General features: G+C 33.1%; 1 long non-coding RNA gene across 1 annotated transcript; it reads right to left on the bottom strand.

Moving 5' to 3' along the window:
* Positions 1-553: 553 nt before the first annotated feature.
* Positions 554-10597, bottom strand: LOC145270482 (uncharacterized). Its single transcript, XR_013865388.1, has 3 exons — positions 10370-10597; positions 4368-4497; positions 554-3338 (listed from the first exon to the last, which is right to left on the bottom strand). It is a non-coding gene; the product is annotated as an uncharacterized LOC145270482 (long non-coding RNA).
* Positions 10598-14652: the final 4055 nt, after the last annotated feature.

The following is a 14652-nucleotide window of genomic DNA, read 5'->3' as shown; positions in this document are numbered from 1 at the left end:
AATTGAAAAAAAATTAGGGCTTGAATTGCATTTTTCGAGGAGTTATAAGCTTGGAAAGATGGGGTGGAATTATTCGCTATTTTCACGAAATTTCTGACACTGCTATCGCAGCAATGCTAAGCGAGATTCCACCAGACACACGCTCAATTGGCCTGCAATTTCACTCTGATGGAGGAATTTTTAACCACGCATAATTCCGTGCCAAAACCAAAACCACCTTATGCGAAGTGTGAGAACTAAAATATGCTGATAACAACGTCACTCCAGATCAGACGTCAGATGACCTGCAGTCGTTAGCGACGCATATAACTCTGCATCTGAAAGGTTTGGGATGCAGGTCAACATGAACAAGACAAAGACCCTCATCCAACATCTGCCAGGACAGACGCTCCCAGCCCTTAATATCACAATTAACACCAACCACTAGATGAGGTCGAAAAATTCTCTTATCTTGGAAGCATTTTAACATCTAATCCTACATGCAAGAAGGACGTGGAGAACAAACTCAACTGCTGCGTATTTGACAACCACGCGCTTACGATGACCACAAAGATAATGTTGTTTCAGGCAGTTTTCCTCTCCACGTTCCTGTACGCCTGTGAAACATGGACACTATGCAGAAGTGAAATAAAACATCTGGAACGCTTCCAACAAACAAAATTAAGGCACATTATGAGAATACCCTGGCAGAGCCATACTTCCAACTCTAAGGTACTGGAACGTGCCAAAATGACAAGTGTTGAGGCCACTATTTTCCGTCAGTGCCTCCGCTGGACAGGCCACGTCCATAGAATGCAAATTTCAAAGCTTCCCAAGAGAATGACGTACGGAGAACTGGCAAAAGGAGGCAAACCACGAGGCGCACCAAAAATGCGCTACAAAGACCAGCTGAAGCGTACTCTGGCAGCAACTGACATCGACCACTCCTCGTGAGAAAAGGCTGACAGGGACAGGATGCCATGGAGGAACGCTGTACACCGTAGCAGTGGGTACTTTGAGGAGGAAAGGAGAAGAAGGGAATAGGCTTGGAGAAGGAGAAGCGAGCGAGAGCAAACCCATCTCCTTCCCCTCCCCTGAGAGCACTGTCCGCGGCTCTTCCGCCATAGAATCGGACTGTATAAACATGTATCACATAGGCACCCACCCACTTGACGACAGGATCGAATGCTCGGATACGATTAGGAGCCGACGACGACGTTGCCTTTTATTAGCCAAGCATGTGCAGCTGCTTACCAATCAACAAATTGAAAAAAACTCCTAACCTCTTCAACGAGAAATTTTGTTGCTATTCTGTGCAGTGATTTTTTCATACCGGAAATGTAACAAACGATATCATCAGTAATCTAAGTGTTATTCCTGGCTCACATTATTTGTTTTCGGTGTATATTAAGATATATTCAATATCTACCTGAACTCTGTGCTTATTTTCGTTATCCTTCACATCTCAACCGACATTCCTTTTAAGCGTGTTTGAATATATATGGGATTTGCTTTATTAGATATATTTGTCAAATAGTTTTCGATTTTTTTCTTTTTTAATTTACTTCAATAAGATTTTAAAGATCAAGGAGTTTCTTTCTGGATCTAACATTTGAATTCATTTCGATTTGCATTTATTTCGAAGTTACTCTCACCCAAACGGGATACTCGTTACTTATTTCAGAGACCATGCCATTTAAAAAGCATTATTTAGATTCTAATATTTTATTTATTTCCTGTGCTACTTAGACCATATTTGGAACGATCTTTATGGCTTTTGTAAATTGTTAGTTATTTTTAAATTTTGTTTATAAAAATAGAAATATTAAAATAGTGAAAAAGAATACAGATTTTCAGCTTTTTATTTTATGAAATCAAGTGGTTCCCTAATTAGAACTAATATTTCATTTCATTACGATTAAAATTGAACAGCAGTATTTTTAAGTATAAACTATTACAGCAGAATCAAATGACACAATCCTAGCAAATGTGTTTTATGTAATACTGTCTAGCTTAACGGTCTCATATGAATAAATGTGAATTCTTATATTAATACTATAAACATATTTTGAACGTTTTTAATAATTGTCTTTTTATGTTGCACAAAACATGATTGAAGAGAAAGACTATTTTCATATTCTGCAAAATTATGAATTTTCACTCGTGTGAGTTTTCATATGTTTGACCAACGTTGATTTTTGAGAACAAGAATATCCACAAACTTCACAAGTATGTGGCTTTTCCCCGGTGTGAATTCTCATATGTCTTACTAACGATGATTTCTGAGAAGTAGAATATTCACAAACTTCACAAGTATGTGGCTTTTCCCCAGTGTGAGTTCTTATATGTCTCACTAACATTGATGTCTTAGAAGTGGCATATCCACACAATTCACAAGAATGTGGCTTTTCCCCAGTGTGACTTCTTATATGTACAACTAAGTCTGATTTTAAAGAACAAGAATATCCACACACTTCACAAGAATATGGCTTTTCCCCAGTGTGAGTTCTTATATGTCTTACTAACGATGATTTTTGAGAACAAGAATATCCACACACTTCACAAATATGTGGCTTTTCCCCAGTATGAGTTCTCATATGTCTTACTAAATTTGACTTTTCAGAAGAAAAATATCCACACTCTTTACAAGAATGTAGCATTTTTCTATTTTTAATTACTTAAGTTTATTAAAAAATCAGCTAACAATTATTTCGTAAAGATTTGGATTTTTATGATTAAATTTATGTTTTCTTATTTTTTTTTTGTATTTTTTGTCGTTTTTAAATCGTTTTCAGATTCTGATATTTTGTTATTTTATGCATACAACTTCATCAATGCCATAGTCATTTGGGAAGGTGATATCAATAATGAACGCAAGTCTTAATTTTCACATCAAGAGTATCCACACACGTTACAAATTATCTTATTTGTACGAGCTGAAGACTGGACTCTATATCAACTGTTGAACATATATTCATATATATTCCAACTGAGATATCTTTTTTAAAATGATTCAGAATGTCACCACATTACAAAAACAATGCCTTTCTCTCTTTTTTAAATTTTATCATTAATTTGTACAAGCTGAGGATGGGGCTTTATATCAAACGTTAAACATATAAGATGTTTTTATAGAATTGTATTCAATATTTTTCTTTTTTAAAGCCACATAATTTTTTCTTTAATTTGTGATGCGATCTTTTATGACGTTTATCACTGTTGCAAAGTTCGTTAAATAGTTGAGTCCAGTATAGAAATCGTCTCAGAGATATCGCTGCACTCTTCCAATTAACATAACAAGTGTTTATAGAATAATGTTTAAAGATAATGTTACTCCATTAAAATTCCATCAGGAACATCTGTAAAAAATAATGAAATTCAATTTTTTTTTTTATATTTGCATTCACATAACAGTATTATTCTTGTTTGTGTTGTCAATATTATTTGATTGAACTCACAACCTGTAGATTAATTAATCTAAGATATTCATTGACGTAACATTACAAAATGATCGCATAATTTCTAGTTTGACACAGAATCAGGCAATAATGGTTTTGCTTGCTTCTTGTTGAAATTATATCCAACCCTGTTTCTATCATTTAGATCCTGGTCAGAAGAGAAATACTTATATCGATACAATTGCAATATATATATATAATTCATAAATTGTTATTCTATCAAGCAACTCATTCGTTATTATATATCAGATTGGTTAAAAAATAATGCCGGTTTTTTACTTGAAATTGAACGTCAAAAAAGACATTATTTTTACACAAACTTGATATATAATAAGGTTAGATGTTTTAAATTTATTATAGTAAATTAAAGTAAATTAGGATTAATTTTATATTTTGTTATGGTCTACGGTTTGCACATTTTTATTAATAATATTTTAATACTTTTTCCCCTGATTTGATAAGGATAGAATAGTTTAATATGTGTAGTAGGTTTGGGTGTGGATTATGTATTATTTTGATATTTTAAACTTTCCTAATTTGTTCATCATTATATTCATTTGAAAAGCTACAGAAAAATCGATATAGTTTTTTTATATTTTGTCTTGTATATTATTTGAAATTGAGAGCGTTTTTATCAGTGTTCATCTATATCTTTAACTATATATAAACAAACACTTTAAAGATATTACAAAAGCTGATTCAAAGAAGGTGATTTTTCCCAACCCTCCCAATTACTTAGACAATCAGGTATCGTAGATGTCTACAAATATCACAATATACATTTGTTATGCATATGTGCTGATACAACTATGTTTGTGTTAAGGCTCAAAAAGGGTTTTAAATATAGCAAGTACTTTAGTGGAATGCTATTTGATAAACTTCACATATATGCATCACGACCAACGTGATGATGAGCAAAATTTAACTTACTTCTTGTGACGTTACGATCAGGATTCGGTTCTGAGCTTCAGAAGGAGTGAGTGACTCGCTTGACACCAGCACGTTTCAGACCTCTTCTTTTCAAATCGACCATCGAATTTTTCCTGGCTTTTATATCCTCCTATCAAAAAAATAAAAGGAAGCGACAATAAAAATTAAAAAAAAAATAGCTTCTCCCATCATGCACTGCCTTCCCAAGATGCTCTTTGGGTATATAAATGAGCCAGCCATCCTTTCCTTCTTCTTTCCCAAAGAGCGATGCAAATACGCTCGGTACGTTGTTTATTACTTATTTCTCTTGTTTCTAACCATAACCCAGCCTTAAATGGAACATTTTCTTTTTTCCTTTCGCATATGCCCCACCTTTCTCTATCTCTCTCTCTCTCTCTCTCTCTCTGACAGTTTTTTATTTGAAAAACCGACTGTATCTCATTGTGACCACCAGTCCATAAATTGAAACAGACGGTGTTGTACAACTTTCTAATCACAATTTAAATTGCTATAAACAGATAAAATACAATTACCCGAACCTATCATTTACGTTTTAAATAAACTTTGATACCGACATCTTTGTTTGAAACAACAAAATTTATTATTTCTTCTCATATATTTCTCAATTGTCAATCTATTATTCCAAGTTAATAACTATTTGATGAGAAATATTGGTGCACCTCTAATTCAGCTGAACATTGAAATTATTTGTAACAACATGCCTTTAACATCAGAGTTTTAATGTTTTATCTTTAAATGTCGGTATAGACCAATGCCTTTCATAAGGTGTTGCCATATTGCCAGGTGGCTGTAATTATTAAATGAGTCCTGAATACCAATATTGTCATTAATTATCCTCTTTACTGTTTGTCTGGTAAAATCTTTAAATGGTCTTTAAACTGAAGTAATGCAAATAACGTCTGCCTGTGCTTCATAAACCATGTGTTAATGAACTCTGCAATCATGTTGAAGTTAAAATTGGACCACCATTTTGAAAGAGACTTTAAGTGTTTTATTTTCATAGAATAAACGTTTTTGCAAATTTAACCGAGGTTTTAAATAAACGTTCGTTTAGATGTTGACAAAGCTTAGTTATTGTTTTTAGCTGCCATTAACAATTTTGCCTGTTGTTTATGAAGTGCAGGCTGGGATGTGACATTAATGTTTATAAAGTATATAGCTGTTAAAACAAAAGACTATTATAATGACGTTATAATATCAGTTAAGTATGAGCTGTAGAGAAAAGACTATTTTAATGACGTTATAATATCAGTGAAGTATAAGCTGTTAAGGAAAATACTATTATAATGACGTTATAATATCAGTGAAGTATAAGTTGTTTAAAGAAAAGACTATTATAATGACATAATATAATCAGTGAAGTACAAGTTATTTAAGGAAAAGACTATTATAATAACGTTATAATAGTGAAATATAAGCTATTTAAAGAAAAGACTACTATAATAACATTATCATATCAGTGAAGTATACGCTGTTTAAGGAAAAAACTATTATAATGACGTTAATATCAGTGAAGTACACACTGTTTAAAGAAAAGACTATTGTAATGACGTTATAATATTAGTGAAGTATAAGCTGTTTAAAGAAAAGACTATTATAATGACGTTATAATATCAGTGAAGTATAAGCTGTTTAAGGAAAAGACTATTGTAATGACGTTATAATATTCGTGAAATATAAGCTGTTTAAAGAAAAGACTACTATAATCTCATTATCATATCAGTGAAGTATAAGCTGTTTAAGGAAAAGGCTATTATAATTGCATTATAATATCAGTGAAGTATTAGTAACAATTGCCAAATCGAATAAACCTAAAAATTGAGATGAAGAAAGATATGATTATGATTTTTGTCAGACGCATCTACGCTTTTCTGATACAGAAAATAACATAACTCTTTGATACTTTAGGAGTTGTATTTCCCCTTCACGTAATGATAAATCAGTATTATTTTGCAGTTTTGTTCGGTGAGTATTTGCTTCCTTCACACTTCTATCTATTTTGCTTGAGAAGCATGAATGCATTAATTTAGCAGAAGTTGTTCTGGGAAGAGACAAGTGTTTTTGATATTGCAAGATGGCTTCAGCGACATTATCATTGTATAGAATGTTAAGAATTATTCTCTTTGTTATTTTTGCAGCATTTTAATTGAGGTTCTGCAACTCATATATAAGGAAGTGATGGTATATCTTGGAATTCAATTTTAAGGATTTTTAAGCTATTTTCTCTACATTTGCTGTTCGCAATTTTACACTTTAATTTATGTTATTTTCTGTGGTAGTAGGAAGGCAGGCTCAAACCCGTACCTCGAAGGAGGAAAAGAATGAGATAAAAAATATGAGGTCTCTGCAGTTATGACCACCGCCAAAATCTTGTGAAGTAGGCCCTTATGCCAAACCTTATTGAAGGCCTTTGATATGTCAAGGGCAATTGCCCTAGAAAGGAAGCCTTTGCGAGAGATTCACTAATCCTATGGGATATAACTCTTAGCACATCAGTTGCAGATCTAGCAGAACGGAAACCATATTGCATGTCACTAAGGAGATTATTTCTGCTGAGGTGGTTGACTACTTCTTTATTTAATATGGATTCCAGTAACTTACTCATAATACGCAAGAGACTTATTGGTCTGTACTGAGAGGGGGATGATTTATCGCCTGAGTTCTTAAATACAGTGCATACTGACGAGGTTTTACAGAGTGTTGGAAAGCACTTCTCCTTAAGGCAACGCTTAAACAGTTTTGTAAGTATGGGGGCAAGTTCTGGTCGAAGCTTTTTCAACACTATAATTGAAATGCCATCTGGGTCAGTTGCTTTACTGGAATCAAGGTTCTTGATTAGTTTGGCGACCTCGGACACAGATATTTGTATGTTGGATAAGGTGTTGCCTGTTGTAGGAGGAAATACGGGGAGTTGATGCCCTTCCTCGCAGAGAGTAGAGTTAGCTGCGAAGTTCTTGGCGAATAGTTTGGCCTTGTCAGATGTTGATGAGTTGACCTCAGGTCCATTGATGATGATTGGGATGGAACATATGCTTCTGTTCAGGATCCTGTTTACTATTAACCAAAACTGGTGGGAACCAATCCGCTGCTCAGCTACTTTAGATTTGACGGACTGAGCATATAGCTCTATTGCATTTTTTATTACTCTTTTACAGTGGTTGCTGACAGTCCTGAAGGCAGCTTTAGTCTCAGTACATCTATTACGTTGGTAGCTATGGAAAAAGTGATTTCTGTGCGCAATGGCAGCGGCACATTCTAGGGAGAACCATGGCTTGCTGTTAGGTTTTTGTTGGAATTTTTGGATGATATGAATCAGTCTATGCCTACAATTTACCATTCGGTAAGGTCTGATACTATAGAGGATACATCCTTTTTAAACATGGAATGCAGAAGCAGATCAGATATGAATTTACGGAAGCTATCCCTGTTAGCCATAGAGTATCGATATACAGTACGGTAGAGAGGTACATCTGAAGACTTATTGAATTTCATTTTTATCTTAACTGATACAACTGTGTGATCGGAGGATGCCAGGGGAGATAGAACGGAACATGAACATAGCTCAGGGGATGTGGATAGAAAAAGGTCTAGAAGGCTTGCATACTGACCAGTAGTATCGGGCACACGGGTAGGTTCATGAATAATCTGAGTGAGGTCATAGGCAATGGCAAAATCATGACAGAACCTCCCCTCATCATCTGTCTTATTTGAGTGGGTCAGCCATTCCACATTATGGACATTGAAGTCACCGCAAATGTGAATGGTAGCCTAAGGATGAGCAGAGAGGATGAGATCAATTTTCTCAGATATACTCTTAAGGACAGTAACCCCGCTGTTGTGGGGGCGATAGAGAGCAAATATGAATCTATTTACTATTTGGAAAACAAGTTCTAGCATTACGAAGGATATCCTTGCAGACCAATTCGTACTTTCACCTAACAATTTAATAATCAAAAGGATCATTTTATAGTTTTGACCCACCCCCCAACAGTAGTAAAATATAAAAAAAAAAAAAAAACGAATATATTATGCGTAAATGTTACTAAAGGCAACATAATACTTTTCTACATACCTGGATAGGATTTTTCTGTGTTTTATACTTATTTTAAAGCGTTTATTTATTTAGAAAAATACTGATGAGTTTAAGTTAGTAAAAGAGAAATAGCTGTGATCATTTTCACTTTTTTTTCGATTGTAAACTATGCTAGTTTAAATTATAAACATTTATCAATATTTATTTTCGACATTGGCTTCCATTAGTGATGGCCGATAAACAGGCACATACATGATATAAAGTTAATAAATAAGAAAGTGATCTATAATATAAAATAAAAAAATCTTTGATTAAACATAAAATAAAATTTTCTGCTCAGTTGTTGACAATTCGAGTTAAATTATTGTTTATATGGTAATTATTATTATTATTATTATTATTATTATTATAATTATTATTATTATTTCGAGTTAAATTATTGTGTATATAGTTATTATTATTATTATTATTATTATTTCGAGCAAAATTATTGTCTATATGGTAATTATTATTATTATTATCATTGTTATTTCGAGTTAAATTATTGTGTATATGGTAATTATTATTATTATTATTAGTTGGAGTTAAATTATTGTGTATATCGTAAATATTATTTTTATTATCATTATTAATATTATTATTATTATTTCGAATTAAATTATTGTGTATATGGTAATTATTATTATGTTTATTATTATTTCGAATAAAATTATTGTGTATATGGTTATTATCATTATTATTACTATTATTATTATTATTATTATTATTATTATTATTATAATTATTTTTTCGAGTTAAATTATTGTGTATATGGTAATTATTATTATTTTCATTATTATTTTTAGTTAAATTATTGTGTATATGGTAATTATTATTATTTCGAGTTAAATTATTGTGTATATGGTAATTAGTATTAATTCGAGTTAAATTATTATGTATATGGTAATTATTATTATTTCGAGTTAAATTATTGTGTATATGGTAATTATTATCATTTTGAGTTAAATTATTGTGTATATGGTAATTATTATTATTTTGAATAAAATTATTGTTTATATGGTAATTATTATTATTTCGATTTAAATTATTGTGTATATGGTTTTTATTATTATTATTTCGAATTAAATTATTGTGTATATTGCAATTATTATTATTTTGAATTAAATTATTGTGTATATGGTAATTATTATTATTTTGAGTTAAATTATTGTGTATATGGTAATTATTATTATTTTGCGTTAAATTATTGTGTATATTGTAATTATTATTATTTTGAGTTAAATTATTGTGTATATCGTAATTATTATTATTTTGAATTTAATTATTGTGCATATGGTAATTATTATTATTTTGAATGAAATTATTGTGTATATGGTAATTATTATTATTTCGAATTAAATTATTGTGTATATTGTAATTATTATTATTTTGAGTTGAATTATTGTGTATATGGTAATTATTATTATTTTGAATTAAATTATTGCGTATATGGTAATTATTATTATTTTCTATGTTATAAGGTTTACTTAAATAAACACATTTTTTACAAAATCGTACAAAATTCTATATGTTAGATTAAAAAAAATATTTTAAGAGATTATTTTGAAATAGAAGCTTCACACATTTTTTATGTCTATTTTTTATGTTTTCTATTTAAACATATTTTTAAAATTCAATAATTCCACGGCATGTTTCAAACAAGAGCAACCTTCGATAACGTCAGCAACATTGAAAGGCGTTTACATATAGAATTGTACAAAATTCTATATGTTAGATTGAAAAACATATTTTTAAGAGATTATTTTGAAATTTACGTCTATTGGCGAAATCAATATTTTTATTAGATTGCAATAAAAAAACAAGCTTATTTTAATGTTTCTAATTAATTTAAAACTTATTGGATTTAAATTTTTTAAAGTGTATAAAAACAGAAAAAATAATAACTTACCTTTATTTTTCCTAGAATTCAATTACGAAAAAAACATCGGGATAATTTCGTTTTTCTTTTGTCTTCAAAATACAAACATTGTTTTTGTTTGGTATGATTTCTTTAGTAAGTTGATAAAATTTTTGTTTAGTGTGTACAATTGATGAAGAAATTAAATATGTGAAAATAGAAAAGAGTCAAAATTAAAAGATGAAAAACACTATTTAAACAGGGAATTATTTAAATAGAAAATCAAATGCTAAAGAACAAAGAACTTAATGTCACCGGAACACGGTGTAATCCTTATTTTGTTTATTGTGTAAAAATGTCCGTTCATTAGTTAACTGTGCAGAATTTTTCTCCTATCAAGTTTAGATTGTATTTGTCAACGCTTCAGGCTTACTGTAAGATTAAGTCTGGGCATTTAATTATTTGGACTAGTCGAACTACTGCTAACGTCCATTAACGAGAACATTCGTGTTATATTTCCGTTAAAGTAGAAGTTACTATGGCACGTGATTTTGCACACGTTCCTTTTCCTTTTTAAAAGGGCTGAGTTTTTTTCTTCTTCAACATTTCATTACTAACAGATCTTGCTACCCGCTCTTTGCTATTTGCTCTTACGTTTACTATTTGCTTTTACGTTTATTATTGGCTGTGAAATTAGTTCGGTAAAGCCTAGTAAAGAGGTTTTGGTAATCTCCAAAAATACCGTTAGGGCTTACAACATGTCCGCCAAAAGAGTCACGTGATCCGGTTGATCCAAAACATGAATCGTGCAAATGGAAAATGCAGCCTTGAAGGCAAACTTTGACAAAGAATCACAATTTGTTTGTATTTAATTTTTTGTTTATATAATGTTGTTATAAAAATAGGCAAACTTTGAGAAACAATCTTAGGTTTTTTTAGTTAAAACAGTGTTTATAAAAAGTATTTTATTCAGAACAAACAAGTGTTCCTCGTGTTCATGACAATAACGCTATACTTGGCGAAACTATGACATTGTCTTGGCTAATGTTAGCAATGCAAGATGACGTGCACATATTGACATGGCTTGCACAGAGACGTCTGATAGCCAATTCATGCAATTGTCAAATTTGTGGGTCACCATGCGTGTTGGCTCGATATTCCGAATCCAAGGATGGTTGGAGATGGCGTTGCCGAAACGATGGATATCGTAATACAATTAGAACGAACTCTTTTTTTCAAAGAAGCAACCCCAATCTAAGGACCATTGTAATAATTATGTATATGTGGAGCATGGATTTTCCACAAAAAACTATGGCAACAGAAAGTGAGGTGAGTGCCAACACAGTGAGCGATTGGTGCAACTTTTTGAGGGAAGTGTGCACTCAGTACATTGAACAAAACCCAATTCAATTGGGGGGTGTAGATGAGACCTGGACCCCAAAAGAGGTTGAAATTGATGAAAGCCATTTTTACCCTCGGAAATATCACAGAGGAACTGTCCAATGTAGCCATTGGGTGTTCGGCGCCATCGAACGAGGCTCTAAGAATTGCCTTTTGATCGAGGTTCCAGACAGAAAACGTGAAACTCTGGTCCCTATAATTCGCCAATGGATCTTACCCGGGACTCGTATAATAAGCGATGGGTGGAGCGCTTATGCAACCGTAGCAGACATTGACTTTGGTATTTACAGCCACGATGTTGTTGTCCACGAAAGAAATTTTGTGGAGCCTAACGACGCGACTATAAATACTCAACTTATTGAAAATACGTGGATGCGAGCGAAGAAAAAACTTCGTCGTCAATTCGGCACATCAAGGGCTCTCTTCACTTCATATTTAAATGAATTTATGTGGCGTGAAAGAGTCGGCCCAAATAAATTTTGTGAGCTAATTTGTTGCATCGCCTCCATCTATTCTGTCTAAATTTATAAAATGAAAATTAAAAATATAAACTGTTTTTTTTTTACATCATATTTTTATAACATTACATCTTAAAAAAAATGAACACCTTGTTTTAAATACCATTTTTATGAAAAACTCTGAATAAAATATTTTTTTATAAACACTGTTTTAAAAAACAAACAAACTGTGATTGTTTCTCAACAAAAAATTAAATGACCGTTCTAAATAAATTATTTATTATTATGATATTGAAAAACTGTTTTTGTACTTAATTATTATGCTTGTTTGTCAAAGTTTGCTTTAAATTTGCGTTTTCCGGTTTCGTAATACGGCGATTCATGTTTTGGATCAACCGGATCACGTGACTCTTCTGGCGGCCATGTTGTAAGCCCTAACGGTATTTTTGGAGATTGCCGAGGTTTTGCTGTCTTCCGTTCTATGATAAAACACCACAATTTACCGAACTAATTTTTTATTTTCTTCATGGAGGCCAGCAAGTTTTGGAAATTATGGTTCTGGTTCTGCAACTTTAATTACGACTAATCAACTATTGCTTTGTTAAACCTTGATAAGCTAGAAGTTCTCTATTTAAACATCGGTCCCTCTGTTGGTGACGTTATCGAAGGTTGCTCTGGTTTTGAACATGCCGTGGAATTATTGAAAGGCGTTTACAACAAGTCTCCAAACGTTATTCACACTATACATCTGCTTTCCACGCGTTTGCAACAAGAAAGATAGTCTGTCGACCAATACCTTCAGGCCTTGAATCCACTTGCCGGTGATTGTTGTTTTAAAGACGTAACGGCCACCATTTACAGGGATGAATTTGTCCGTGATGCAATGCATCACTGATGCATTCATTTGTGGTTTCCGGTCCTCATTGATACGTGCTAGGCTCCTTGAAACAGACACTCTAACTCTCACAAAAGCTACTCAATGTGCTAGGGCTTTAAAACAAGCTCACTTTCGCGCGGAATCCTATGCCTCTGGTTGGGGCAGTCGCTGTTACTTCTACTACGGGAACTAAAAATGTGCTGATCGATTCTGCCGAGGAGGCCACTTATATTTCTAGAAATTCTGTTCCAACTGATTCTCGAATGGGGTATGACTCTATACAGTTCTCTGCTGTCCTTCCTGTTCGCGGCAAGTGCTATAACTGAAGAGGGCGACGTCACCTTAAGGATGACCGCATCCCCTTTGCTCTGCCCGCGATAAGGTATGTCAAAGCTGTGGTAAACTCGGGTATTTTTCCAAAGTTTGCCGTTCTAGTCTAACAACACCTTCACGTTCTTCTTCTGCTATCATAGGGACCTGCGTTAAAGGTGCTGATAGTTGCCCTCCTATCACCAAAACTGTGGAATAAAAAGCAAAAACGTTAACTGCCCTTATAGACACCGGAAGTTCTGATAATTTTATCAGTGTCCGCATTGTTAAAACAATGAGACTTCCCACTTTAAAACGGAACTCGGTAATTTCTATGGCATCATCCGCCGTTTCCTTTAAACTGTCTGAATATTGCACCGAGAACATTTTCTTCAATGGTTGCGAATATAAAGAGATTGACCTTACTGTGCTTCCTGACTCCTGTATGGACATTATACTCGGAGTGCCGTTTTTGAAACTACACCAGGGCGTTACTATTTCTTTTGGTGGATCTCAGGATGCCTTAAAAATCTGCGGGCTTACCAAGATCAGTTGTGCCCCTGTAAAATTCTTCCAAAACCTGACCCCTGATTGCAGACCCATTGCTACAAAATCTCAAAACTACCGTGCGGAGAATGCCCGATTTATTGAAAAGGAAATTCTTCACCTGCTTAATTGAGGACGACGTCATTGAAACCAGCTATTCACCGTGGCGTGCTCAAATTGCCGTAACTTCGTCGCCTAATAGAAAGAAACAACTGGTGGTTAATTTTTCCCAAGCTATTAACCGTTTCACCCTAATTGACGCTTACCCTTTGCCTCGGATTGAGGATCACGTAAACCAAATTGCCCAGTATCATATTTTTAGTACGATTGATTTGTCTAAGGCTTACTACCGAATTGAAATTTGCCCCGAAGATCGCCCCTACATGGCTTTTCAAGCTGGAAATCGTTTGTATCAATTCAAACGAATACCCATGGTGTCACTAATGGGGTTTCTGCCTTTCAACGATTTATAAATTCTTTTATTTCTGAAAATAAGTTATTCAGAACTTTTTCTTACATTGATGAGATTACCATTTGCGGTAAAACTCAAGAGGAGCATGACGCTAACTTAGAACGTTTCTTAAAGGCTGCCTCAACATACAACCTCGAAATAAACCGAGTAAAATCAAAGTTTTCGTTTCGCTCTATCAATTTGCTTGAATACCAAATCTGTGACGGAACTATCCAACCTGATACTGAGCGGTTGAAATCCCTTTTGAAAATGCCTCCTCCTTCGGATTTAA

Source organism: Euprymna scolopes, chromosome 46 (genome assembly GCF_053919585.1).
Source record: "Euprymna scolopes isolate OS-2025 chromosome 46, ASM5391958v1, whole genome shotgun sequence".
Taxonomy (NCBI): domain Eukaryota; kingdom Metazoa; phylum Mollusca; class Cephalopoda; order Sepiida; family Sepiolidae; genus Euprymna; species Euprymna scolopes.
Note: the sequence above shows the minus strand (reverse complement) of the source record. Positions and strands in the feature narration are given on the sequence as shown.